Below are 25,849 nucleotides of genomic sequence, written 5' to 3'. Positions count from 1 at the left end.
TTAGTCTTCCAAGCCTTAGGTATAAATTAGGGATTCCAGAAAACAAACAAACCCCATTCATCATGAGATGAATAATCGTAGTGACCTGATGAGTTCCTTTTCTCTGACTCCTGAATGAGATCCCTTGACTGTGATAATTTAATAAGCTAAGTACTGACCCTACCATTTTTTTTCATAAGTGTCAGAGATATATTTGAGAACTTAATGAAAACTGAGGAAAACGAACCTCTTTACTGCCTCAAATATTGAGAAGATGAACAACAGGAACCTCCTGCCACTGAAAATTAATCATGAATCTGATAAATGAAACTTAACAATGGAAAAGGACCACCAGTGACCATTACACTACTCTCTAGATACAATGTCTACTTTGCTGTCTTCACAGAATAGTTCCAAAGAAAGAGGAAGCCCACCATCTATCTGTGTTTGTTAATTATTGCGCTTCATGCTGTTGTCCACTGCCATCACCAACCTAACCACCACAATGATGATCAGAAAGATACTGAGACCCAAAAGCCTTAACCTATTGGTATCTCCATACTGTTTCTGCCACTGACTACTTCCTTAAAAATGGCAGTGATATTTTCCTCCTTCATAAAGACATTAAGATTAACATCTCTGGTAACCGTAGAAGACGTAGAGCAAGGTGACGCCTTAAGATGCTTATACACATGCTCTGGGGTTGGGAAAGCATTTTAACTTGAGCAGCTTTCAAGAGCCATTCTAATGAAAACACCTGCAGTGTCTCGTGTATTCAGGGTCCCACATTTCGATATGGCAGTGGGGGCTTTTTAACTAAAGCTCATTCAGAGAGACTATGTGCAGTGTGGCTGGAGGCCCAGGCTGATTGAGAGACTGTGTGTGGTGGGGTCAGAGCCCCAAGTCAAGAGGGCCATATGGAGAACTAGAAAGGGCACTCAGAGCTCACCAGTCTCTGAAAGCACCTTCCTCCCTATTATCTTAGACCTCAGAACATGACAGGGGAGGAAGCAGAGTGAGACCCTGAAAGGCAGGAGGAGGTGAGCCAGACAGGATTGCAGCAGCCACTAGGGGGTAGGGTGGTTCCTGCTACACATGACATACAAAACACCTTTCAGTAAAGCTCTTCATCTTCTGTAGGGTTGGTATTTCCATACTGTTGAAAAGCCCAGCAGTAAAGAGACATTGGTGAGTGTTCCAGAAGCTGAAATCCCATTCAGATCAGGAATGGTATTTGTGGCAGCCAGCAGTGTTACCCTCCTTGCTTGCCTTCTTTCCAGATGACTTGATGTTCTGATGACACACATGTTCCATGTGATTCTTGTTTCTGTAATGAGGGCATTTGACATGCCAGAAGTGGCATGTGACATGCCTGTGGCTCCCACCACAACTCTAAGAGCTTTCCTGAGATGAAGAATTTATTTTTCTGGTAGTGACTGCTTTGAAGGACTGTACTTAGTGGGTCTCAGTCGATGTCATTTTTGTGGCATTTAAATAGAGAAATGCAGCCTTGGCTCAAGAAGGTTAGAAAATGATTTGAATATAGTTGTTGACGTAAGGATCCAGGGACTGTAGAAGGCCATTAACTAAAGAGACAGCAGCAAAAATACAGCCCACTGTCTGAAAGTTGAAGGCAGAAGCTCAAACTGGAATCAAGGAACGGTTATAAATAACTGGAATGATTTAATAAATAGGTGGCTGCAAGCTCCCTTAGTGAAATTCTCTGGCTTTGGTTGTGGGAGACAACAGGCTGATGGATACAATAACACTTAATTTATACAGAAGCAAAGAAATTATAACTCCAAGAGAAGCAGAATTTGCTACCCGTAATTTTGAGTCTCCCTCAGTGAACAGGGTCCCTCTCTCCCATAATTATGAATTGAGTGAGGAGTAAAAGGAGAGGGAGACTGGTAAATGAAGCAGTGATGAAGACCATGGTGCCAAATCAGAACCTTTAGTAGTTGCCTCTCCCTGTACAGCTGAAGAAGAATGATGGCTTATTTTTCAGGCAGGCACTTACAGACTTCTGACCAGAAGCGTGAGTGCATGGGCCACAGCCAAAATTGTGGGCATTTTTACACATGCAAGCACCACAGTGCTGAGATGTCTGCAGTTGTATAAGCAGCAAAATGCATGTTAGGGCTGAGAAAATGGCAGCAGCATGCTTTTGAACTAAAACACAGAAGGTGCTTTAGTTCAAAAGTACACCGCCACCATTCTCTGTGCACTGATATGCATTTTGCCACTTATACAACTGCTCATGGCACAGCGTAGCGCATGTCAGCTTGTGTGTGGCACAACAAGGTGCAAAGTGGCAGATCTCCAGCCAAAGCGGCAAATGTCCAGTGTATCGAGGGACCAAAAAGTATGTGTATAAATGCCCTACGTGACCAGAAACTGAGAGTTTGTTTCTATAATGATGGGCCACAATGTTTTGGACACTTACAGCCACTCTGCTCCCCCAAGGCAACTTCTTAATTCTCACAAGGTAGAACTCCCCAGATGGTTTTGGACACCCAATGACTTCTTCCATTTCTCCTTGAGTACTTGTTACTTATGTCACATTTAAGAGTTGGTCCCCTCCTGCTCTCCATCAACACAGGAGCCCTGACCTGAAAATTCACACTGCTGACCATAAAGACTCTTCTATTCTCTTTATTGTCTCACCTACCTCACTCCTCAGGGGTCATTATGCCTTTCCCATCTCTCTGACTTTATTAATGCTCTTTGCTGAGTCATGGAAATAACAAATGACAAGGGAGAATGGAAGCAGACCACAGAAATGGTAACTCTGCTGATTAAGCCATAACTGGGCATGTCTTCATGAGACACCTTATTGCACAGCATATTGATCTATTGCATAGCAAAGCATCATTATGTAACCATGTGCAGCAGTGCACCATCAAATAGGGTATTGCATGGTTTTCTACTACCAGTAAACACAGGTAATAGATTTACTACACAGTGGGCACATCTGCACATGCATTTGATGAAGGATCAGTTTACGCATGCCTGAAGTACCCACAAGTAAATACTCCTGGGCAGGCATCTACACATGCAGGAAACCAGGCATAGATTTGCTGCTAATGGCAGCAAACTGTCCCACTTTCTGGGGCCCTGCAATGGTCCCCTACCACTGCCAGGGGGAGCTCTGGCTAGCCCAAGACCTGGCAGAGACAAAACCAGGCCAGAAGATGTGACCATGGAGCTCAGACTGGGAGATAAAGATTTCCCACTGTTATAGAGCTAGTGGTGGGTGATACGGGTCACTGAGCACAAGCCCCATGACCACAGAGCTGGCACTGAGAACTCCCTGCTGGTGGGGATATAGGGAGCCTGTTCCCCACCTAGCTCCATGCTTATGGAGCTGAGCAGGGAACAAACTCCCCAGCCTTTTCCCCGCCTGGCCCTATACTCACGGAGCTGAGGAACAGGCTCCCAAGCCTCCACTGCACAATAGTGAATGTGGGGCTGGGAACTGTCCCAGCCAGGAGCAGCACCCAGCCTTCTGCCCCAATATCCCTTTGGGGCAGCTAGTATCTAGCTCACTTCTAGCTGCCCCACTGACAGAATGGGGAAGGGGGCTGGGACCTGCCCCTCCTCTGCAGCTCTTTCCAAGCCCCCTACCCCGATCAGGGAGCCAGGCCAGGAGCTCCCTGCTGCCAGGGCAGGGAGACATTGTGCATATGTATATGCACATGCTTACTGGGCAGTAAACAACTCTGCTGTGCAGTAATGTGTCTCATGTAGATGCACCCAGAAGCACATGGCTAGACAGCTGACTGGGTGCAAATTGCTCCTAGTCAGCCTAGGCAGCAGGGGCAGGAGAACGGTCCTCTCCCCCAGGCAGCTGCCTGCTTCCCAGTCCCAAGAAACCCTGAAGCCCCTGGCCCCAACTGGAGCTGGGACTGGACATTGTACCCTACCATGGAAAATGCCTGCTGCCAGGCCCCCACTCTGATCTCAGAGTCAGTAGATTTTAGACTGGGACATTGTACCCTGCCCCAGCTGCAGGCAGCTTCCAGGCCCCAGCTATGAGATTAGAGCCAGGAGCTGCCTGCTGCTGGGGTAGGGGAAAACTTCCTGGCCCCCACTCCAAGATCAGAGTGGAGGCCTAGCAAAAGGCAATTGCTGAAGCAGGGAAAAATGTCCCAGCCCTGGCTCTGATCTTAGAGCTGAGGTTTGCCAGCTGCCTTAATCCCCACTCTAAGATCAAAGCAGGGGCCCAGCAGCAGGCAGCTGCTAGAGTAGGAACAATGCCCCAGCATCAACTCCAATCTCAGAGCTGGGGTTGGTTAGCAGGCAGCTGCCTGGGATACGGGTACAGGGTGCTCATTCAGAGCCTGGACTTGACCCTGGTGCCCCATGCCAGCCCAGAGCTGGCACCTGGGAGACACTAGGCATCCCCCACCCCTGGATGCCATATGGGAGCAGAGGAGGCCAAGACTAGCCCCACACTGAACTGTTCCCATTGAGAGCAAAGGGTGCACATGTAGACGTGCTCCCAGAGAAAGCTTACTGCATAGTATTTTACTGTGTATTAAGCTTTCACCACATTAATAGCATGTGTAGACTTGCCTACTGAAAAGTTCACTTTTGTTGGTAGCCTGTATTTTACTGTCAGTTAAATACCTAGAAAGTGGCCATATTCTTAGCAAAGATGCAGTTAATTGAATTATATATTCACCACAAAAACTAATTTATCTGTGCTACATACAAACATTGCAGAATAAATTTAGACTGGCCACATGTGCAAAGTAATTATTCTGCCATTAAAGTGTCCATCCAGGTATAAAAAGAGCCACCCAGCTACAAAGTTAGTGCTTCATAATGTATTACAACTTTATAGCTGGTTTCAGACCCAGAAGCTGAGTCCTGATTAGAGCCAAAGCTTCAAGCAAGTCCACACTTGGCACCATAAGCATGGAGCCTGAGACCTTTGGAGTAGTTGGCAGCCCTGGAGCAATAGCCTCTGTAATCCAGGGGCTGATAGCACTCAGGCTTTTCATCTGCTGGTTTGACCCAATGACAGTCTCAGCCAACAGACTGTCCCAGAGTCAGGGACACTGGGCACACACAGCAGGATTGCTTCAGACATGGTAAAAGCTGGGTGAACCTGAATGACACATTTTGGGCTCACTAACTCAGCATTTCAGGAGGAAACAAAGATTTACCACAAAGTTACCAACATCCTGTTCATTATAATACTGAAATTAATGTATATTTCACAACCCTGTTCCTTTTGAAATTTAACCCCCTCTTTACTTTTTTGGAACAGAACTGCAAAAAGGGAACAAAGGCTTTTATTAAGATTTCCTCAACAATATCCAGGTCCTTTCTCTTACCTGACACAGGTTAATTTACACCATTAGAATGGTTTAATTTTCACCCGCTCACCTACCACCGGACTCATCTACATGAGACACTTTATTGCACAGTAAGCTTTGTTGCCCTGAGTGCATCCCAGCCCAGCCCTCATTTGGGAAGAGCCCTGCACCACCTTGGCCCCAGCCCACAGCAGCAGTCCACCCTCACCTTGTGTGCAGATCTGGGGGCAAACACCTGCTATGCCCTTCTAGGTTGCATGCAGCGGCAGTAGCTGCCACCCCTTCCTTACAGCCCCTGGATGAGCCCTAGTTAAACACACAATCTTTTTGAATTGTTAATATTTATACACCTTTTTTTTATATAATTAGAAGATAAGTCATGAAACAATACACAGGACAGGATATTAAAGAAATGTACTAACATGTCATTATAAGAAAGGTCCCACCAAGAAATCCTACAGCCAAAAGTAGATGATGTGATGCAGCCTGAATGTTTTCAATATATTTTCTTCCTAGCCAGTAAAAAAAATGGCTGGACTATGTGAAAAGGATTTCACAATTTAATGATTATAAGAGTGGCAGGTCAGGCCCTCATTCTGCTGACTGAAACCTCACAGTGTCATAGTTTAGTTGTTAGTGTCTATGAAATCTATAAATGTACCAATCTTCCTTGCCCTCATCACCTGGGGATACCCTGCTTACCCACGATTACTTTTGACTGGAAATTGGCAAATACTGTGTTTATTTTAATTTCCATTCTTTCATTAGAAATCAACTTACAAATTATAGGAGAATTAGACTGACTTCTCAATATGTTCTGAGGGACCAAGCTAGGACCAAGAGACATGTCTCAACAAAAATAGGTAGTCTAAAAGAGTGATTATATGAAAACTTTAATAAAGCTCTTGCATTTATTTATTGTACTTACAAATTAAAACTATAGAAAATTCCTGTTATTCCAATTAATACCAATATGATATTTTTAACCTTAAAAAAGGAAATGATAACATATACTAAACCATTCAAGTTTGCAAAAGAAAACCAAATCGTTACAAATAATGAAATGGTTATCAATCTGAAAAGTTACAAATAATAAAATGCTTAGAAAGTTAGATGAAAAAATACAATTCCTAAAAACAAAAGAAGGTAAATCTTAATCTCTGGACAGTCTATTTACTTGGACTTTAGGAAGACCTTTGACTTGGTGACCATGAGGCTCAAGGTAAAACTAGGTGACTGTGTGCTCAACAATTCAATGGTTAGATGGGTGGGAAACTGGCTGTTGGTTTGGACCCAGAGAGTACTAATAGACAGATTTGTGCCAACCTGGGGGAAGGTAGCCAGTAGGGTCCCCCAGGGTTCAGTACTTGGATCATTGCTTTTCAACACCTTCATCAATGATTCGGATATGGGGGTGAAAAGCACACTGGCAAAGTACACCAGTGACACTAAGCTGTGGGGAAGTGCTGCCATGTCTCAGGGTAGGCTGACAATACAGGTGGACCTAGACAGATTAGTTAGATGGTTGGACCAGAACCAGATGCAGTTCAACACTGAGAAGTGTAAAGTGCTCCATCTGGGGAAGAAAAATCCATGACAAGTTTACAGGCTTGGTGGTGCTACGCTAGCTAGCACCACCTCCGAAAGGGACCTGGGGGTCATAATTGACCATAAAATGAATGAGCCACCTGTGTGATGCTACTGTTAGCAGAACAAACAATACGGTGGCATGCATCAACCAATGCATCTCAAGCAAAACTAAGGAAATTATTTTCCCATTCTACTCGGCATTGGTGAGGCCACAGCTGAAGTACTGCAGCCACTTCCAGGCACCACACTTCAAGAAGGATGTGGAGAAGCTTGAGAGAGTCCAGAGAAGAGCCACTCATATGATTAGGCCTGAAGAGCGAGCCATGTGAGGAAAGGCTGACCGATATGGGATTGTTCAGCCTAGAAAAAAGAAGACTTCAGGGGAATTTGGTGGCAGCGTACAGATATATCAGAGGGGCTAGCTGAACAATTGTTCACTAAAGTGCCCAAGGGGGAAACCAGGATCAACAGTCAAACTCCTAGAAGAAGGTTTCAGACTGGATATAAAGAAAAACTTCTTCATGGTTCATGTTACCAGACTGGAATAGATTCCCAGTGTGGTGCAGGTATCCACCCTGGAGATCTTCAAAAGGAGACTGGACACACACCTTATTGGACTTATTTGACCCCAGTAGTCTTTCCTGCCCAGAGCCGGGGGACTGAACCTGATGTTTTCACAAGGCCCCTTCCAATCCTAAGCTTTAATCTCTTACAGTAAAGGAATACATTAATCCCAGTTCTCTGAATAAAAAGAGACTCACTCATGTCCAAAATAAACAAGGTCACATTCAGAATGCTTTTGAACAAAATATTTTACACTAGAGAATCCTCTTACTTGTAGGAAACCTAATGCAGGACTAGAGTCCCATGTAAACACTCGCCTGCCTGACTGGGGCATGAGTTCTGATCATCCTGCATCCACGTCCTGTGAGATGGCTGGCTCACCTGAGAAGCACATAATACAGCTTGGGATTCCAGGGTAAGACTAAGGCTTCACAGGAAAATTAAATTGGAAAATCTGGGTCTACAGTCATACAAAGATTACACAAATCCTGCTTTTCAGGATTCCAAGAAGTCCTCTACACATGTACATGCTTACTTCACAGTAAACCTCTCTAATCTGAAGTAAATTTGCTACCTGAAAATGCAAGTAGCAAATTTAGTCAGGATTATCATAGAAAGAAGAACTGGAAGGGACCTGTAAGATCATCAAGTCTGTTCCCCTGCCATGGGCAGGAGGTAATTAGGCTCAAATAAACTCAACGAGGTATTTGTCCAGCCTCTTCTTAAAGACCATCAGAGATGGCTACTGCACCACCTCTCCTGGAAATGTGTTCCAGATTCTAATTACCCATACGGAAATGAAATTTTTCCTTATGTCTGTCCAATGGTGGGCTTTCACCCCAAAAGTCCTGCCCCTATCTGTGGTAGAGGCTTGTCTGTATTGATCTAGGTGTTGTCGATCTCTGGAGTTCAACACTTGTCTGAGCGGCTTCTTTCCTTTTCTTCCTTTCTGACTATCTTCTACACCAAGACAGCTTTAGCACCTCAGCTAACAAGCCGAAATCCACCGCGATGTCTTGCTGGCCCATCTCACATGTCCACAATCTCACCTGCCACAACTTGTTGTTATGGGAGAAAACAGAATGCCAGGGCATGTGGGTCTTGATGCTTTGGCTCTTGCAATTTGTCTTAGTGCAGTGAGGGCTCCACCAATCCCTACACCCTTGCCCATTCCACTGGGTGGTAATTAAGTTGTCTCCACAATTCCTTTGAGCAATACCAAAAAAAAAAAACTCCGAGTCTATAGGTCTGGCCACTCAGTAGCCCCGATGGGCCCGGTTGTACCTTGTCTGGCTAGCACAAACCTGCCAGTAATCCTAGTCAGTCTTTTTCCTGGCTTATTGTCCTGATAGTTATAAATGCACTATCCAGGGTGACTTTCCTCTCACCCTAATGGAAAGGAGAACAAAAACAAAGTGGCTCTTCTTCTGCCCTTATAGTCCCAACTTTGCAGTACACTTTTTCTTCAGCCCTGCTATTACGGTCTTTACGGTACCCTCTAACTGCCTCAGCAGTTTCTGTTCCTCTGGGGGCATTTCCTTCAGGGTTCTCTCCCCTCCACAGAGTTGCTTCCCTTAAGCCCAGTCTCCCTTGCTTCTTCAGTGCTTCCAGCTCTCCCTGCCATCTTGCTGCCTGAGTCAGTCTCTTCCGGTTTCCTGTGTCCCTCCTTTGCCTGCCCCATGTCTCCTTTTATCCTGGAGTTCCAGCTGACTCCCCCTCCCCTCCTGAAACACCTGGTGAAGAAGGAGCTCTACATACAGAGTTCTTTGCAATACAGGTGGGGCCATTTTACTTATCTGGGGCTCTTCTCTCCTCACAATGTCCAGCTGAGACTTTTCCTCGACTAGCTTGTGTCCCTTGAGCCACATCTTCCAGGAGGAGGGAAGGGGGGAGGGCTTTTATGAAAAGTTGTTTTTCTAGATCCTGGTGTTCTCCCTTGACATACTTCTAGGTGGCTATCAAGTTGCCTTTCAGCCTTCTTTTGCTCAGGCTGAACTAACCCAGAATCCAAAGTCTCTCCTTACAGACCCTGTCCCCCAGGTCCTTGATCATGTGGATGACTCTTCTCTGCACCCTTTCAAGCCTGTCCACATCCTTATTGAAGTGCAGTGCCCAGAACGGGACACAGTACTCCAGCTGTGGCCTCACCAACACCAAATATAGGGGGAGGAACACCTCTCTGGATCTGTTGGCAACACATCTGCTGATGCATGCCAGAATTCTATTTGCTCTGTTGGTGACTTCATCACATTGGTGGCTCATATTCATCCACTGGTCAATTGACACCCCTAGTTCCCTTCCAGATGCAGTGCCAGCCAGTGGACCACCACCCACTGGATAGATATGGTGAGGGGTCTTCCTACCCAGATGAAGGACCCAGCATTTGTCCCTGTTGAACCTCATCTGATTTTGTTCAGCTCATGGGACCAGCCTGTCAAGGTCTTCCTGAATCCCTGACCCATCCTATGATGGGCCTGCTTGTCCCCACAGCTTGGTATCATCCACAGACTTAACCATTGCACTTTTCACTCCCTCATCCAGGTCATTAATAAAAAATGTTAAAGCTCACAGGCCTGAGCACTGACCCCAGGGGTACATCACTGGCAATGGCCTTCCAGGATGAGGCCACCCCATCAATTACAACTCATTGGGATCAGCCACTAAGCCAGTTCCCAACCCACCTCACTGTAGCTTGATCTAGGTCAGTTCTCTCCAACTTAACTCAGAGGATTTCATGGGAAACAGTATCAAAGGGCTTGCTGAAATCTAGGTACCACCATGAGCTTGGCCAACTCTTTCAGCACTCTCAGGTGAAGGTCATCTGGATCAGCTGATTTGAAAATTTAAGAGTGACTTCATCTGTTCTGGAGTGATTTTATGATGGCCACAGTCACTGTCATATTCCCTGCACCCCTGGTCTGGTGACCAATTCTTGCCTGGTTTCAGTAATGGTGCCATAGCACTCGTGTAAATGCCTGACTGTTGCCAAAATCTGCTCTCAGTCAGCCATCCACCAGGGGGAGGGAGATAGCTCCCTGACCCTGGGAGCTGCACCCCACAGGACCCTGGGTGGGGATTATGTCTCCCTGCCCTGGCAGCAGGGAGCTCCAAGCTCTCTCCTCCCAGACCACGATCAGAGAGCAGGGGCTGGGAGAGCCTTACCTCCCAGCCCCGCTCTGCCATCATGATAATGGAGCAAGGGCCTGGGAAACCCTTATATCCCAGCCTGAGCTCCACAGTCACAGAGCTTAGGATGGGAGACCTTTAAAAGGGTCTCCCACCCAGAGCCCTGCAATTGCTGGGAGCTCCCTGCTGGCAGTGGCAGCAATCACCCAGCTCCACAGTCACAGATCTGGGGCTGGGAACAGACTGGGAACTTGTTCCCCACCCCCACTCCATGACTGCAATTGCAATCAGAGCAGGGGCCAGGAGTTCACCCAGTCTAGAGCTGCCCACCCAGTCTAGAGCTGGCTGGGACCTGCCCCACAGGCTGCGCATGGAAACATGTGCAGCCTGGAGGTGGTTGGGGACTGTCCTGTTCCAGGTAGTCCCCAGCCAGCTTCAGGCTGCACATGCAGACCTCCCCATGTAGCCTGGGGTTGGCTGGGAACTGTCCTGCTCAGGGACAGATCCCAGCCCCATGCCCCAATCAGATGATCAAGGCACATAGCTTGGAAGGAGCTACGGGAGTGAGATAGGTCCCAGTCCCCTGCCCTGATCTGTTGGTGGGGCAGTGAGCAATGAGCTAGCTGCCGTACCAGCAGATCGAGGCAGGGAGCCAGGACCTGCCCTTCCCCTGCAGCTCTTTCCAAGCCCCATGACCCTGATTGGGGAGCCAGAGCCAGGAGCTTTCTGTTGCTGGGGGAAGGGGACATTGTCCATTGTCCCTGCCCCAGCAGCAGGCAGCCATCCGGGGCCAGGAGACAGCTGTCTCTGGGGCTAGTGCTCCCTGGCAGCCTCTGGGCTAACACCCACGGGGAGCCTTGAACTTCCTCCCAGTGACAGCAGGGGACTATTACAGGGCTACTGGGAAGGGAGTTGTTGACAAGACTTGTTTGCATGGAGAAGGTTACATGCTTTTAGAGGTAGGGAACATTATAAATTACAGCTATATCCAAGCTAGGCCCTGTGATCTGTGGCTTCAGTCTGCTCTGAGTGGATAGATGAGCCTACATATCCAGAAAAAAATAGCTTCATCAGCATCAGGTTCACGTCCTCAGAGATTACTTTTCTTTGCTCTGTTGTTAAATGTTAAACAGAGTGCAATGCACTTAACGTTGTTCAGCAGTATAAATAACAGCACAGATCAAACACATGGGAGTCTTCTGAATGTATTATAAGTACTGTATTAATCATTTTATAAGGACTTAGTTAATTTAGAAATGACACCTGGCTGGCTGGGTAACAAATACATGGGAGGACAGGATTCAAAATGTCCATGACTAATGGAAATATGGTCTGAAATGTGGGCAGAGATTCTGGAGAACAGGAAGGATGTGGGGTTGGCCATTGGCAGGGCAGGGGGAGGGGAAAATATTCTTAGCACTGGAGATGACAGCAGGGAAGGTGTTGCAAGAGGGAGGTGAGCTCCAATGAGTCTTACCTGACTCTGGAGATTTGAAGACCCTGGCTGATGCTATCCCAATACAGACTCTGTATGGCCACTATTCTGGTGCCCTGTTGAAGTTGGCACCTGGAGTGAAATAGATTTGATGAAATTCAATAAGTTATGGCAAACAATGTTCATAGGACAGAACAATCAAATGTATACATACAAGATGGAGAGCAATTGCCTAGGCTATAGTACTATAAAAAAGGACCTCAGGGTTACAGTGGATCATAAACTGAAATCGAAACCAAGTGTAATATTGTTGCAATAAAAGTGAGTAGCACATTGAGATCTATCAAAAGCAATGTTACATGCAAGTCACAGAAAGTTATTCTTCCATTCCATTCAGCTCTGGCGAGGTGTCACAGTACTGTTCAGTTTGGGGCACCATACATCAAAAAAGATATAGTGAATTGGAAACAATGCAGAACAAAGGACCTCTAAAGTCATTCATGGCTTTATGATCTTTGAATTCATTCTTCTATGGAGAATGTAGTTAATGACATTTCTTCAACCTTGTGTAGGCAATTTTTAATGCCTATAGAGAATCACCTATTCTGTAGACCAGGATCTGTCTAATGCAACCATGCCACAGAAGAATAGAATGGGTCCTTTAATAAGGAAACAAGCTGACTTAGTCAAATATTAAATACCAAACCTTGGATGTAGATTAATACAATCCCATAAACTATGACTGTACTTTTGTGAGGCACCTTTTTTTTTTTAAAACTCTGGTTCCAAAACATGCTTGGTTTACAAAGGAGGACAATTTTCCTTTGATTTTGTAAGCTGCCAGCCTGTAAAGCTAACACAGGTATGAGAATCAGGCTGAAAGTGCTCTTTACTGGGGCACCCTATCACACAATTCAGCTCATAGTAGTGGGGAAGGGCTGAGGAGGAACTTGCTATGCATAAAAATTGCATTCTGGTCCTGGGGGTGGGGGTGTAGTGGTGATATGTAATGTCATGGGAAGTTCTAGGATTTTGAAAAGGGAGGTGCAGATGGTAACATCACATGTAAAACCAGACATATTTTCTCCAGTTAAAAATAAACTAGATGCTTTACTAATATGCTAGGGGACTAGGCCCACATTACATTAGTTTAAGATTGAAGCAAAAACAAATATAACCTCATCTGAATGAGTTAAAAAAATCTGCAAGACTGTGAAATACGTGCTTCACTACAAGAGCAGCAAATAGCAGAATTGCAGAACAAAGGATAGCTTGATTGGTGGAACATCAAGACCATTAAAAAGAAGAGGGTTGTGAACACCTGGGGAATGAAAAGTTTACAAGGCATCAGGTAGATTATAATGAGCCATGAAGTCAAATGGCTCCCTCAGCACCACTTCACTAGAAATGCTGCCACTTACAAGCAGTTGGTTTTCAACACTGGGTGGAGCAGGAACCAAAGTGGAGTGCATCCCCACACCTCCAAATCTCCCCATAAGTGTTGCCGCAGTGTTCCTAGGACCTCCTGTAGGCATAGTGAGTTAATCCAGAAAAAAGGACTAAGGTACCTAATTACCAACACAGGCATTTACAAATGCTGATCCTCAAAACTATTCTCCAGTTGCCACCTAATCCTGAGGCAGCTAAAGTTTCTATTTTTTGACAATAGAAGGTTCCTAAATGCCTGGTACTGGGTATACTATGAACCAGATAAATCCTGAGAGATGGCCCTTAGCTTGGCCAACAGGATTCATATATAAAGCATTCCTCCACCTTTCAGGCACTGATCCAATAAGTATTCTCAGAGCTTTCATGGCAGATCTCATCCTGCACAAAACACATTTAGAGGAGGAGACAGCAGAGTGATAAGTCCATGAAGGGCTAATATCCAAGGAAGCATGCCAGAGAGGGAAAGAAATAAACTATTCTGAAATCCACTTATAAACAGGAAGCTTTAAGCATAAAGCATGGTGGGGCCCTCTTACACCACCCAGCACTGTGAAATATGCCTCCAAACAGGGCTCTAAAATAGCAGATCATAAAAGGTCATAAATACCTTTGAAAGCCATTTGGCTATATGTTCATTATTCAATGCATACCATCAATATGAATTAATCTATCAACATCCAAGAGATAATATGTTAGCTCATTGGATTGCCTCATTTAAAGGATGAAAACAGTAGAAAAAAGCAAAACACACAGAAATGGGCAAACTGACAAAACTGTGCTGTTCAGTTTGTTTGCTGTTTGTTTGCTCAGGAAGTGCACTGTGATGTAAATAAATTCAGTATTGGTAAATGGTCCAAAGAGAAGTGTGAAGGGACCTCCCTGCTGGTAAAGATAAAGGAGCCAACTTCTGTACTACCTGCCTTATGCAACCAATTCCAGAGCAATCAGCCTGCAGAAAAGGTGATGACTGGGTGCACGGATATCCAATCTGACAGCGTAAAATGAAACAACAACTCTATTCAGCACTGGTAACATTTCACCTGGCACTGCATCTGCTGTGGGTACCACACTTTAAGAGATACATAGATACATTGGAAAGAATCCAGTGCAGACTAAAAAAAAAATGAGGTCTGCAAGATGTGATTTTCAAGGAAAGGTTAGAAGAATTGGGATTATTTAGGCATGGAGAAGACAAAACAGAGGGGGATTTGAAAACAGGCTTTAAAATGATCAGAAGTCTATGAAACATGACTTGCAAGGAAAGGTTAGAAGACCTGGGATTATTTAGTATGGAGAAGACAAACCAGAGGGGGGTTTGATAAAGATCTTCAAATATAGTAAGCGTGCTTATAAAGAGAATGGTGGTAGACTAACAAAAAAAAAGCAATTGTAAATTGCAACAAGGACATTTAGGTTGAATATTAGGATAAAACTTCTAACTATGGAGGTGATTAATGACTGGAACAGACTAATCAGGGAAGTTATGGAGTCTTTATCCCTAGAAATTGTCAATGGTAGGTTCAACAAGCATTGGAGGAAATGGTATAAACTGGGATGATCCTGCCTTGAAAAAGGAGTTCATTATACCTCCTGGGGCTTCCTTCTTTAATGAAAACTAGAGCTCAGGAGTAATAGTGAACTTAAACCAAGATGCTTTTATTAGTCCAGAAACAACTTTATTGATGTAGCAGTGTTGCTATAGAAAGAGAAGATGTAGTTCACACAGACTTTCTTATTTAGCTAATGATACTAATAAACAGCCAGCTGTAATATGTAGGCATGAGCCAATTAATCCAAAGACCAGCTAAATGGCTCCTGACACAGTTGCTCACTATAGAACTGTTTCTTTACGCTAAATATTTTCAGATGCAGGCAGAAAGCCTTTCATTATGTTAAGCAGTTGGCAAACTCCCATAATGTTTTCTGACATGTATTAAGGACCTAGAAATCTACCTAATACTTTGTAAAGGGAATTTACTAGTTTTAGTGTTGCCTGGCTAAAAATATTCTGCAGTGCCACAACAGACCAAGACATAAGTGACATATACTTTATGGTGTTGGTTGGATATGGCTAATCAATAAACCAATTGATCTGACTTCTTTTTCTCTGACTCTTGAGAGAAAGATGCCTTGCATTTAAGAAGCTAAGTATTGACCCCTCCTTTATTTCCATGTCTCTGAGAAATATTTGAGAACTTAAAGAAAACTGATGAAAAGAAACTTCTCTACTGCCTAAAATATACAGAAGATGAACAACAGCAACCTCCTACCACTAAAAATTTATCATAAAGCTGATACATATGTCACATAACAATGGGAAATGATGACCAATGTTCATTACACTATCCTCTAGATGCAATGACTACTTTGTTCTGGCACTGTTCTGTGAAGAGAAAGGAAGATGAAGCCCACCGTCTATCTGTGTTTGTTAATTATTGCACTTCATGCTGTTGTCCACTGTGATCACCACCTGACCACCACAGTGATGATCAGAAACATATTGGGTTCATCCAGATGAGTGCACACATGCCTCTTGCCCAGCACCTCCCAGAACCCTGTGACCCACCCCAGTGCAAAAGCCGGACTAGAGAGCCACATGGGGCTGGGCCAGGTCCTCACCCTGCTATAGCCACAGGGGGCAGAGGCAGGAGCCAGCCTTGGGGCCCAGCCCATGGTGACAGGACCTGGTGTGGCACATGGTCCCCATGTGCCAGGCCCAGCCATAGCCTGATGCCCCTGGGGCCACTCTGCCACCCAACCAGGCCCTTCCTATAGCAGCAGGACCTGGCCCAGCATGTGGGGACCAAGCGAAGCTGAGCTGGGTCCTGCCAACCCTGGGGCTGCTCATGCTGTGTGGAAATCAGGCAGCCCTTGTATGTCGTGCAGGGAGAAGCCCTGCAGGCTGATGAGCTGCCAGTCATATCGGAGCCCCCAGAAGTGGTGTAGAAAAGTGCACCCTAGGTGATCCCATGCCACGTGGCTGCCGACACTGTATAGCAGTCGCTGCAGGGCCTGACGGTGGAATGCCAAGACCTGGCTGTGCAGGCAAATCAAGCCCTGGCTGCCCTCCCACAAGGGGAGGGTCAGGATCTCTGCAGCAACCTAGTGCCATCCTGGCCAGAAAAACTCCAGTGCCCGTCTCTGGAGTCCTGCCAGGACCTTGGGAGGAACAGGTAGGTTGTGTAAGTGGTGCCAGAGCATGGACAGGACCAGCTGGTTCAGCACCAGCACTCTCCCACACAGGGATAGACATCACAGGAGCCCTGCGGCCAGAGCCGCTCCATCACCCTTGCCTCCAGCTGGTGCCAGTTCTCTGGTGGGGAGAGGTCTATGGGGAATAGGTAGACCCCCAAGTAGAGCAGTGAGCCGATGCCCCAGTGGATCCCAGAGTGTGGGTGGGAGTGAGCCCACCTGCCACCTGTCACCCACCGGCAGGCCAAAGCTCTTGACCCAGTTGACCTGAGCAGAGGAGGCCGCTGAGTACAATGCCTGGCAGGCCTTCACCAGTGCCAGGTCACATGAGGAGTACATCGTCAGTATATGCTGATAGGGCCAGCTACACTGCCGACTCCTGGAGCATCAACCCTGCCACCTGCTTCCATAGGAGAACAAGGAAGGGCTCCAGGCCCAAGGCATACAGCTGGCCTGACAGTGGTCAGCCTTGACTCACCCCTCTCCTGAATGGGATGGGCTCTGTCAGGTTCCAGTTGAGCTTGACCAAACATTCTGCAGAGGCATACATCACCTGGAGAGCCTGCACGAAGCGGGGCCCAAAGCCAAAGGCCCGCAGCATGCCTGTGAGGTACCTGTGATCCATTCTATCAAACACCTTTTCCTGGTCCAGGGATAGGAGGGCAAAAGACAGGCCCTCCCAGTGCACTAACTCCAGAAGGTCCTGAACCAGGTACAGGTTGTCGACAATGGAATGTCCAGGTACCGTGTACATCTGGTCGGGATGGATCACCTCCATCAACACAGACCACAGGCACAGCAAGATGGCCTTCATTACCACCTTGTAGTCCGTGCAGAAGAGGGACATGGGATGCCAATTCCTTAGGTCGTGGGGATCTCCCTTCTTTGGCAGAAGGGTCAGCACGGCCCTCTGGCATGACAGGGGGAGCTCCCCACTTTCCTCAGATTTGGCCCAGACCACAGGAAGGTGCAGGATGAAGACATCCCATAAAGCCTGGTAGAACTCTGAGGTCAGCCCAGCACCTTGTTGTCAAACATCAGGTGGAGGGTGGCTGAGAACTTGGCTAGGATGAGAGGAGCCTTCAGCCAGGTCTTCTATGCTGACCTGTGGGAGTCCCTCCCATGGGGTCTGACAGGCTTCAATGTTGGTTGGATACAGGGAGAAGAGCTGTTTATAGAAGGCTTGCATGTGCCAGCACATCTCACCTGGGTCTGTGAGGAGGGTGCTGTCACCTGTCAGGAGGCAGGTAATGTACTTCTTGGCTCCTCACCTCCTCTCCAAGGTGTAAAAGCAGGAGTCATGGTCCATTTCCTGAAGGAGCTGGATGCACAAGCAGACCAATGCACTGCAGGCGTGGTGGTTCTCCAGAATGCGAAGCCCTTCCCACTTGTTCCAACACTCTCCACAGAGGGATGGGTTGGTCAGGCTGGCAGCCAGGCACTTGTCTACTTCCTGCTCGAGCTGCTCCCAGACCACCTACCTCTGCCAGGTGTGCTCCTGAGTGTAGCTGTGGCAAAAGAACCAGATGTGTACCTTCCCCATGTCCCACCATCTGCAAGCTGAGTGAAAAGCTGCCCGTTGTTCCTGCCAGGCCAGCCAGAACTCCCGGAAGGCCTACCTGAAGCCCACATCTTTTATCAGGCTGACATTAATATGCCAGTAGGTCGACCTCGGATGCCTGGGTCCCAGTGTGGCCTGGGCCTAGACAAGGTGGCGATCACTGAAGGGGGTTAGCCAGCTGCTGGAGGGGTGGGCCTGGGCAAAGTGTGCCAATGAGATATAAATTTGGTCTAACTGGGAGTGGCACACCTGCTCCTCCCCCACCCTCACATAGGTGAAGGGGTAGGGGCATCAGGGTGACAGGTCTGCCACACATCCAGCAGGGAGTACTCTGTCAGGATCTCCTCGAGGATGCCTATGGCGCTGGTTACACTCCCTGCCTGACTAGTCCCATGTGTCCGGGGTGACATTAAGGAGGTACAGCAGGTAGCATGGAATCACCTCAACATCCTGGGAAACCGCCAGCTGCAGGCCTGGGGAGAACAGGGTGGCCACTCTGCAAGAGGTGGCCAAGAGGTGACTAATGAAGACCCTGCCTGTGCACTCCAGCCACCAGCTAGGCTCAATGGCCGGTGTTGTCAGGGTCTCCTGCAAGAATACCATGGGGTAACCTCCCTCCCGAAGGAAGGTGAGCACCCAGCATCCAGAGACCCTTCCTGCAACCGTGGACATTGAAGGGCTTAAACTTAAATGACCTCATGGCTGGCGGGGTGGATCAGACAGTTTGGCAGGGGCCTCACATGACTCAATGCTTGAGGTTTGCCAGCTCATGCCGTGCCATCCTATAGGCATAGAGAGCGTCTACGAAACTGGGGCTTGCCTATAGACCCTAGCACTGCAGCAGCTGGGCCCCTTGCCTTCCCCCACCAGCACCCCTGCAGTGTCAAGGACACTGTCAAAATCTCCCCAGCAGTCCAAGGTGAACTGCACCTTGCTGGTGGACTGACAGGTGTACTCGCAGTGAAAGAATTCAAGTAGCTCACCCCAGGAGACAACTGGGTCTGAAAGGTCTGCAGGCTCCACAGAGCCTACCAGTTCTCAGGAATCCTCCTTCTGGTCCTAGGGCTCAGTGGGCTCCTTGGGCACCATCTGAACCCCCCAGTCTACTAAGGCCCCTTGGGATCAGATTGGGATTGGGAGAGCTCTGCAGCCCCTTGAGACAGGGGCAAGGGTAAGGGTTGGGGGCTTGTGGTTGTGGCTAAGGTGCCAGGGGGGCTTGAGGGGGTGGGGCACTGGTGGTAGGGGCACCCTTTTTTCCAGTGGGACCCACAGATGCCCTCCCCACCTGGCCCATGGGGCATTCATGATGCGAGTGTCCCAGGGCATGGCACTGGAAGCACCGCAGGTTCCCCAGTGTATAGAAAATCCTTACCAGGGCCTCCTGATAAGGAATTACCAGGCACTCCTCAGCCTCTAGCCCCACTCCCACCACCAGCTGGATCATGACCTGGTGATGGAAAGAGTGCACGTGGCAGAGGCTAAGGTCTTGGGCCCCTCAGTGAGAGGGCCACCACCGGGAAGACACCTCTCCCCAGGGTTTGGAGCTGGGGGTGCAGGGCTCAATTGGGGATATAGGGAGGGATGGAGCTGAGGCCCAACCTGGTCCTCAGCTCTTCTAGAGGCTCAAGGGGAGAACTCACCCTTCACCACAAGCCCCCTTTCCACCACCTTTTGTGCAGCCCCTGAGGCAAGGAAAAAGACCCCCTTGCCATAAAATCAGGAGGCCACCACAATCTTGGGTGCCCCTACTACCCAAGTCAGGGCCTGCACCCAGGTCTCAAAGTGCAGGTTCTCTGGGCAGTTGGCACTTCACCCGAGGCCTGCAGGTGAGTGCTTGAAAGGAGGCCCCACTGCCCAAGGTGGAAGGGTTGGCAGTGGAGGGTCCAGGCCCCCTGGCTTCAGGCCCCACAGCTGCCTGTGAGACATAGCTGCAGTTCCCCCCAACAGGGGCCATGTTGGTGGAGCCTGAGCTAAGGCCAGGGACAGGCTGAGTGGGTGTGCTGGCACCTGGTCCCCTCAGGTGCTGGTTGTCTAGGCTTTGGGGCAGGGCCCTTGCACTTCCCACCCCCAGCTCTGGAGGAGGCTGAAATGGAGCCCTTTCCACTGCCCTTGCCCTTGGTCCCTGATGATGGGAGAGGGGGCTTGAGAACCCCTCGGGGGGGGGGGCTGGCCCTGTTGGCTCGCCCTGTTGGCTCTCTACTGGAGTCCCACCTGCCCCTGCAGCAGAGGCTGGAGGCTTCTCCACCCCTGGAGGAGGTTAGCTGGACTCTGCCTCCAGGGTGGAGGCTGCAGGGGCATTGACTGGGATCCACCCCCATAGTGGGGGCTGTGGGAAGCTCTGCGGGGGCATCTGCTCCCACCCCCAGAAGGTTCCTTCTCTGCCATTGTTTCACATGAGGGCAGGGAAGACAATGCAATGCTGACTTTGCATTTGCATTCTATCGGCAAGCTACATCAGAGCCAGCCGGTAAGAACATATAGTTCTCACCTGTGAACATCTCCACTGCTATTACAATGCTGGCCCTGGGGGCTAGCTCAACCACGCTGGCTCAGATTCTGGAAGGTCTCACCTTTACCCTGACAGAGCTTGAAGAGAAGGAGAACCATGATAGTTTTCATCATCTCATCCACATGCCAAACTGTCCTGACAGCAAGATTCAGTTGAGTATGGGAAATGTGGTCTTTGTTGATGAGCAACTGAAACCAATCCAGAAGTTTTTAGATGACATTAAAAGCTTATATGAAGAAGAAAGCTCTTTTTCTAACTTCCAGAATTCCTCAGAAGCTGAGAGATCAATGACTACATCAAGAGGAAAATCCATGGGAAAATTGTTCAGTTAGTCAAGGTTCTTGATCCAAATCCTGTAATGGTTCTTGTCAACTATATTTTCTTCAAAAGGTAAAGTGTGCTATTAAGATTGATATTATTCATTTTTAAAACTTAATGTTATTGTGACCTGAAACAAGATGATGAAGTTTAAAATGATATTTTTCAAAGGAATGATGCATTCAACATTATCAATCAGATGTGATGCACGCATGAAAAATGATCAGATCTAGAAAGTTTTTTCTAGAACGGGCTTCTGAAATCATTAGGCTTCCTAAAATAAGAATCCACACTATTAGAGGTTCTAGAATTTCCCTTTGAAATTAACAGAAACTACAAGTAGTCAGCAATCTAAAATCTAATTTTCTGTAGTTAATGCCTAAATATGGATTTGGGGGAATAGCTTTGTGCACCAGGGTTTGAAAAGAAAAATATTCTACAATATATTTATGGCAGAATCAAAATAAGCAGAAGAATAAATAATGAAGTGCAGATCCTCAAAGATATTTTAGAGTAACTCAATGGAACTTAGATAGGTGAAATATTTTTGAGAAGCTAGGCAATTACTATATAGTGCATTAGTTTCTAAGACTGGACTGTAATATTCTTTCAGAAAGTATTCTGAAATGCAGTTGGTTGTTCTTTTTAAAGATTTTTCAAGTTCTTAAACCTACAGAATAAACAAAAAGTCTAGAAATCATGTGAGAAAGAATCTTGTTAACAGCTAATTTGTTTATGGAGAAATTGATGCTATAAAATGTGAACTTTCTTTTCAAAAACATGAATAAAGAAATAATTTATTATAATTTTCAAGACATTGATCAAATATTTATATGAAAAATGGATTTAGGAATGAGATTATTTGTTCCTGTGTGGTAATAAACTTATATATTTCACATTTTGTATAAGTTGCTATGAACAACAAATATAATATGGTCTAGTTCTTGGGTATACAGGGCCTGTCTACACATCACCATATGATGCTGCTGCTATGGCACTGTGCTTTAGTACAGGCAGTCCTCAGACTTATGACAATTGTTTCCTGAAAAATGCATCTCAAGTTGAAATGTTGCAACTCGGAACCAATTTTCCTATAGGAAAGATGTTATAAATGGGGGATTGGTTTCTTTACAATGCTCAACACAGCTGCGTCCAGCTAGTAAGTCTGTTTTGGGGAGTGGGAGAGGGGAAGAAAGGGGCATGGGGAGGCAGATCAATGCCCCCACAGTGAGGGAGGGATTGGGGCTGGGGCTGGGGCAGGCACTGCCCAGCTAAGATAGGAGGCGTGGGGGTGCAGGGAAGGGGGGGCAGCTCCCATGACTATGTATTGCCAGTCCGGGAGCTGCTTGTCTGGTGACTCATCTGGCAGCTCCCACCGCTAGTACAGGAGGGCATGGGGGGAGGCATGTGCCCCTGGATCTGCTCAGAGCAGGTTGGGCTGGGGCTGCACCAGGCTGCACTCTGGGCAGGCAATGGAAGGCACTGGGAGCCGGGGCTATGCCGTCCCTTCACTTGCCCAGCCGGGGCGGGACAGTCACGGGGGGAGCTACTGCGCTGCCTGTGGACACGTGGCACGCAGCAGCAGGAACTGCCCCGGCCTCCCTGCACCTCCTGGTTGAGCCACAGCTTTGTCCTGTGCCCCTACCACCACCTTGCCCAGGCAAGCAGCAGCAGCGGCAGGGCATGGGGGTGGGTGCCTCTGGATCAGGGCAGGGTAGGGGATGGACCAGGGGCTATGCCGGGGCTGCAGCCACCCAAAAATTCACTGTAGCCCACCCATAACCCCTGCCAACAGCCCAGAATGCAGCCCTGGCCCCACCTGCCCCGCACAGACCCAATACATAGGTTCCCACATGCCCTCCTGGACAGTGGCCCACAGAAGTGGGAGCTGCTCCTCCCCTTCTCTGTGCCCCCCCCCCCATCCTGGCTGGGCAGCTTTTTCCCCAGTCCCTGCCCCAGGCCCAGCCCCAATCCCTCCCTCACTGCAGGGGCATTGATCTGCCCCCCAATGTCCCTTCCCTCCCACCACAATGGACTTACCAGCTGGGCACAGCTGTGTTGAACGCTGTAAAATCAAGAACCACACCAGAACCTCAAAACAGGGTGTAAATTTATAAAGGTCATAAGTGCCATTTATAATAACTCGAAAAGTCATAAGTCAAGGACTGCCAGTCTTTCCTCTTGGAATTACTAACACTTGGTGCAGTATGGGAGGTTATTGCACTGCGCACATAGCACATGGTTAAATTTCACTGCTACATGACTGTAGCAGCACGCTACACTGTGGGATATGCTGCTATGGTAATGTAACTGGTGATCACATGTAGGCCTGCATGATTACCATGTCATCATATGTAGATATACCCACATTGTATGAATATTAGCCAGAGATCAATAGCAAAACATAATTAATGTAAAAGGATTTCTTAATCAATGCTGACAAAAATCAAGCAATAAAATAATAATTATAAGAACATAAAAATGGCAAATAATGATTATGGCAGCCTTCTGATAATGTCGCTTGTGAAAAAGGAAGCTCAGCCTATCATTCACATTGTCGCAGGGCACTAACATGCCTGCTCCTCTAAGAGCAGAAACTGTATAGGGAGAGGGCCCCAAAAGCCAGACAGAAGCCCACAGGTGCAGGTTATTATGGCAACAGGCTATCTAGTAAATTAGCCTCCACCTGCACCTGGTCAGCTGACCAGAAGAGGCAGGGCCCTGGGCATATATAAACCCCAGGGCTGGGACTAGAGGCTTAGTTCTCTAGCAGCAGCTAAGGGGAAGGAGTCTCCAAGGAAGAATTGTCCAGGGACTCCCTGATATGCTGCATACTGGGCTAATGGGGCTCCAGGACCTCAACAGGTACCCTAGCCTAGAAAGCACTTAGTGCTGGGGAAGTTTTACTTTTTAAAGGAACAAAGCACACTCTGAACCACTTATGTTATAGCCCAGGGGCTCATGTTTAAGTTGCTGTTTATAAATACTGGTGGATTGGGCTGAGGCTATTGGGGAAGGAAGCTGCCTCATTGGGGGCCCACCATGGTGTGGGAACCCCAGTGCCAGAGAAGGGTGCAGCGACAAGGGGCTGTGGAGGGCCCAGCACCAGTGTGGGGTGTGGAGACAGGGCTGTGGAGAGTCTGGTAAGGACAAGAGGCTGAGCAGCGGCAAGGCCCCAGGAGAGTCAATGTTTAAATACCAACTGCGAGGCTTGGGGCATGGTAAAGGGGTGGTTTTGGAGCCATGCATCTAGCCCATAAGGCTGAGGGTGTCCCATGAGGCATCCATTTTGAAGTGGGACCACAAAGGGGTCTAAAGAACTGACAGGGTTCAGTGGGGTTCATCAAGACAGCATCCATAATACAAACTCAAGGGCAGCCTCCCAATTTATTAAAATTACCAGCAAGCCATGGCAGACGAGAGGGTGCCCATTGAGCAGGATTGCCATCATCGAAGGACCCTAGGGGTATCATGGCCATCCCTGGGGACCCCACCCCATGACACACATATAAGGGGATACTGAGATTTGCAGTTATTACATTGTATTATTTATTTATTTTTTACAATTTTGTTTAATTTCATTTGAATCCATAATATACTATAGAGTCTATTTTTTAAGAACTTGTACCTTTCCCATGCCATCTAAATGGGAGATATATGCTCCTTATTCTTATTCACCTGAAATCCCAGACAGAAAGCAAATAAAACATCAGGAAAATCTCAGATGAGATGTCATTAAGAAGGAGACATTGCTTGAGCATTAGAAGCATGATCCATTGATTTTAATGGTGTTTGGATCAAGCCCTAAATACTGGAATGCTCTTCCACATACAAATTTTCCTTGGTGAAGCAACATTATCAAAAAGGAGCAATCTGATATAGAGCTTCCTTTACAAAGAACAGAAAAATGGGGTGCCTATACACATGCATCAAGACTGCTCTGACACACTGTAATAACTGTAAATTTATCGAGCATTTTAATTACCACACTCTAGCAGACTCTAGCATCATGTGCACCAGCTTCCTCATGCGAAAAATTGTGGTGGGGGTGCTTTAACTGAAGCTTGCTCAATGAGTTTTGGTATAAGGACCCCCAACACCATTTTTCAGCATGTGGACTCTCCAGGTGACGCTCCAGGTGCTTTAATTACAGTGGCTCTTGGAGTCAGTCTAATTAAACTGTACACGCATACCTCTCAGAACACATCTTAAGTAATCAAGTGACTTACTTTTTTTTTTATTTCAGAATGAAAATCTCAGGATTCTTTAATTCCCTTCTTATAGCTGTCATCAAGACTTCAAACAACCCATAAAACTTTCAGCCCAGAGATGACTAATACATTATTGAAAGAAAATAGCAAACAGGATAGGAAACAAATCCCATTAGGAAAATATGCTTTTGAGTGCTCATTAGTCTCCAAATTTGGCATTATTATATCCGAGTCATTCTGAATTATAATAATACGATCTGTCATAAAATAATGCATTGCATTCTTTCTTTTGATCATCAGCCAACTGGGAAAGACCTTTAATATTTGACTGACATGGGGAAAATGATTTTTTTTGTGGGTGACAACACAATGATTAGAGTGAGTATGATGGCTCAAGATAGTTGGTATAAAATTCACAATGATAAGGAGCCGTCTTGTAAAGTGCTCCAAATTCCTTACAGTGGAGATGCCGTAGCACTATTTATCCTGCCCAATAAAGGAAAAATGAAGCAAGTGGAAGATGTTCTTGTAAAAAAAAACAACAGCAACAACAAAAAACAAAAAAACCCCAAAACCAGAAGTTTCTAA

At 47.1% G+C, this 25,849-nt stretch overlaps 1 pseudogene; it reads left to right on the top strand.

The window, feature by feature from the left end:
- The first annotated feature begins 17,962 nt into the window (after positions 1-17,962).
- LOC149872159 (alpha-1-antitrypsin-like protein CM55-SI) lies at positions 17,963-25,849 on the top strand (annotated as a pseudogene).

This window comes from Crocodylus siamensis, chromosome 2 (assembly GCF_052110815.1).
Source record: "Crocodylus siamensis isolate JL-2025a chromosome 2, ASM5211081v1, whole genome shotgun sequence".
NCBI lineage: Eukaryota > Metazoa > Chordata > Crocodylia > Crocodylidae > Crocodylus > Crocodylus siamensis.
This window is presented reverse-complemented; position numbering and strand designations above follow the sequence as displayed.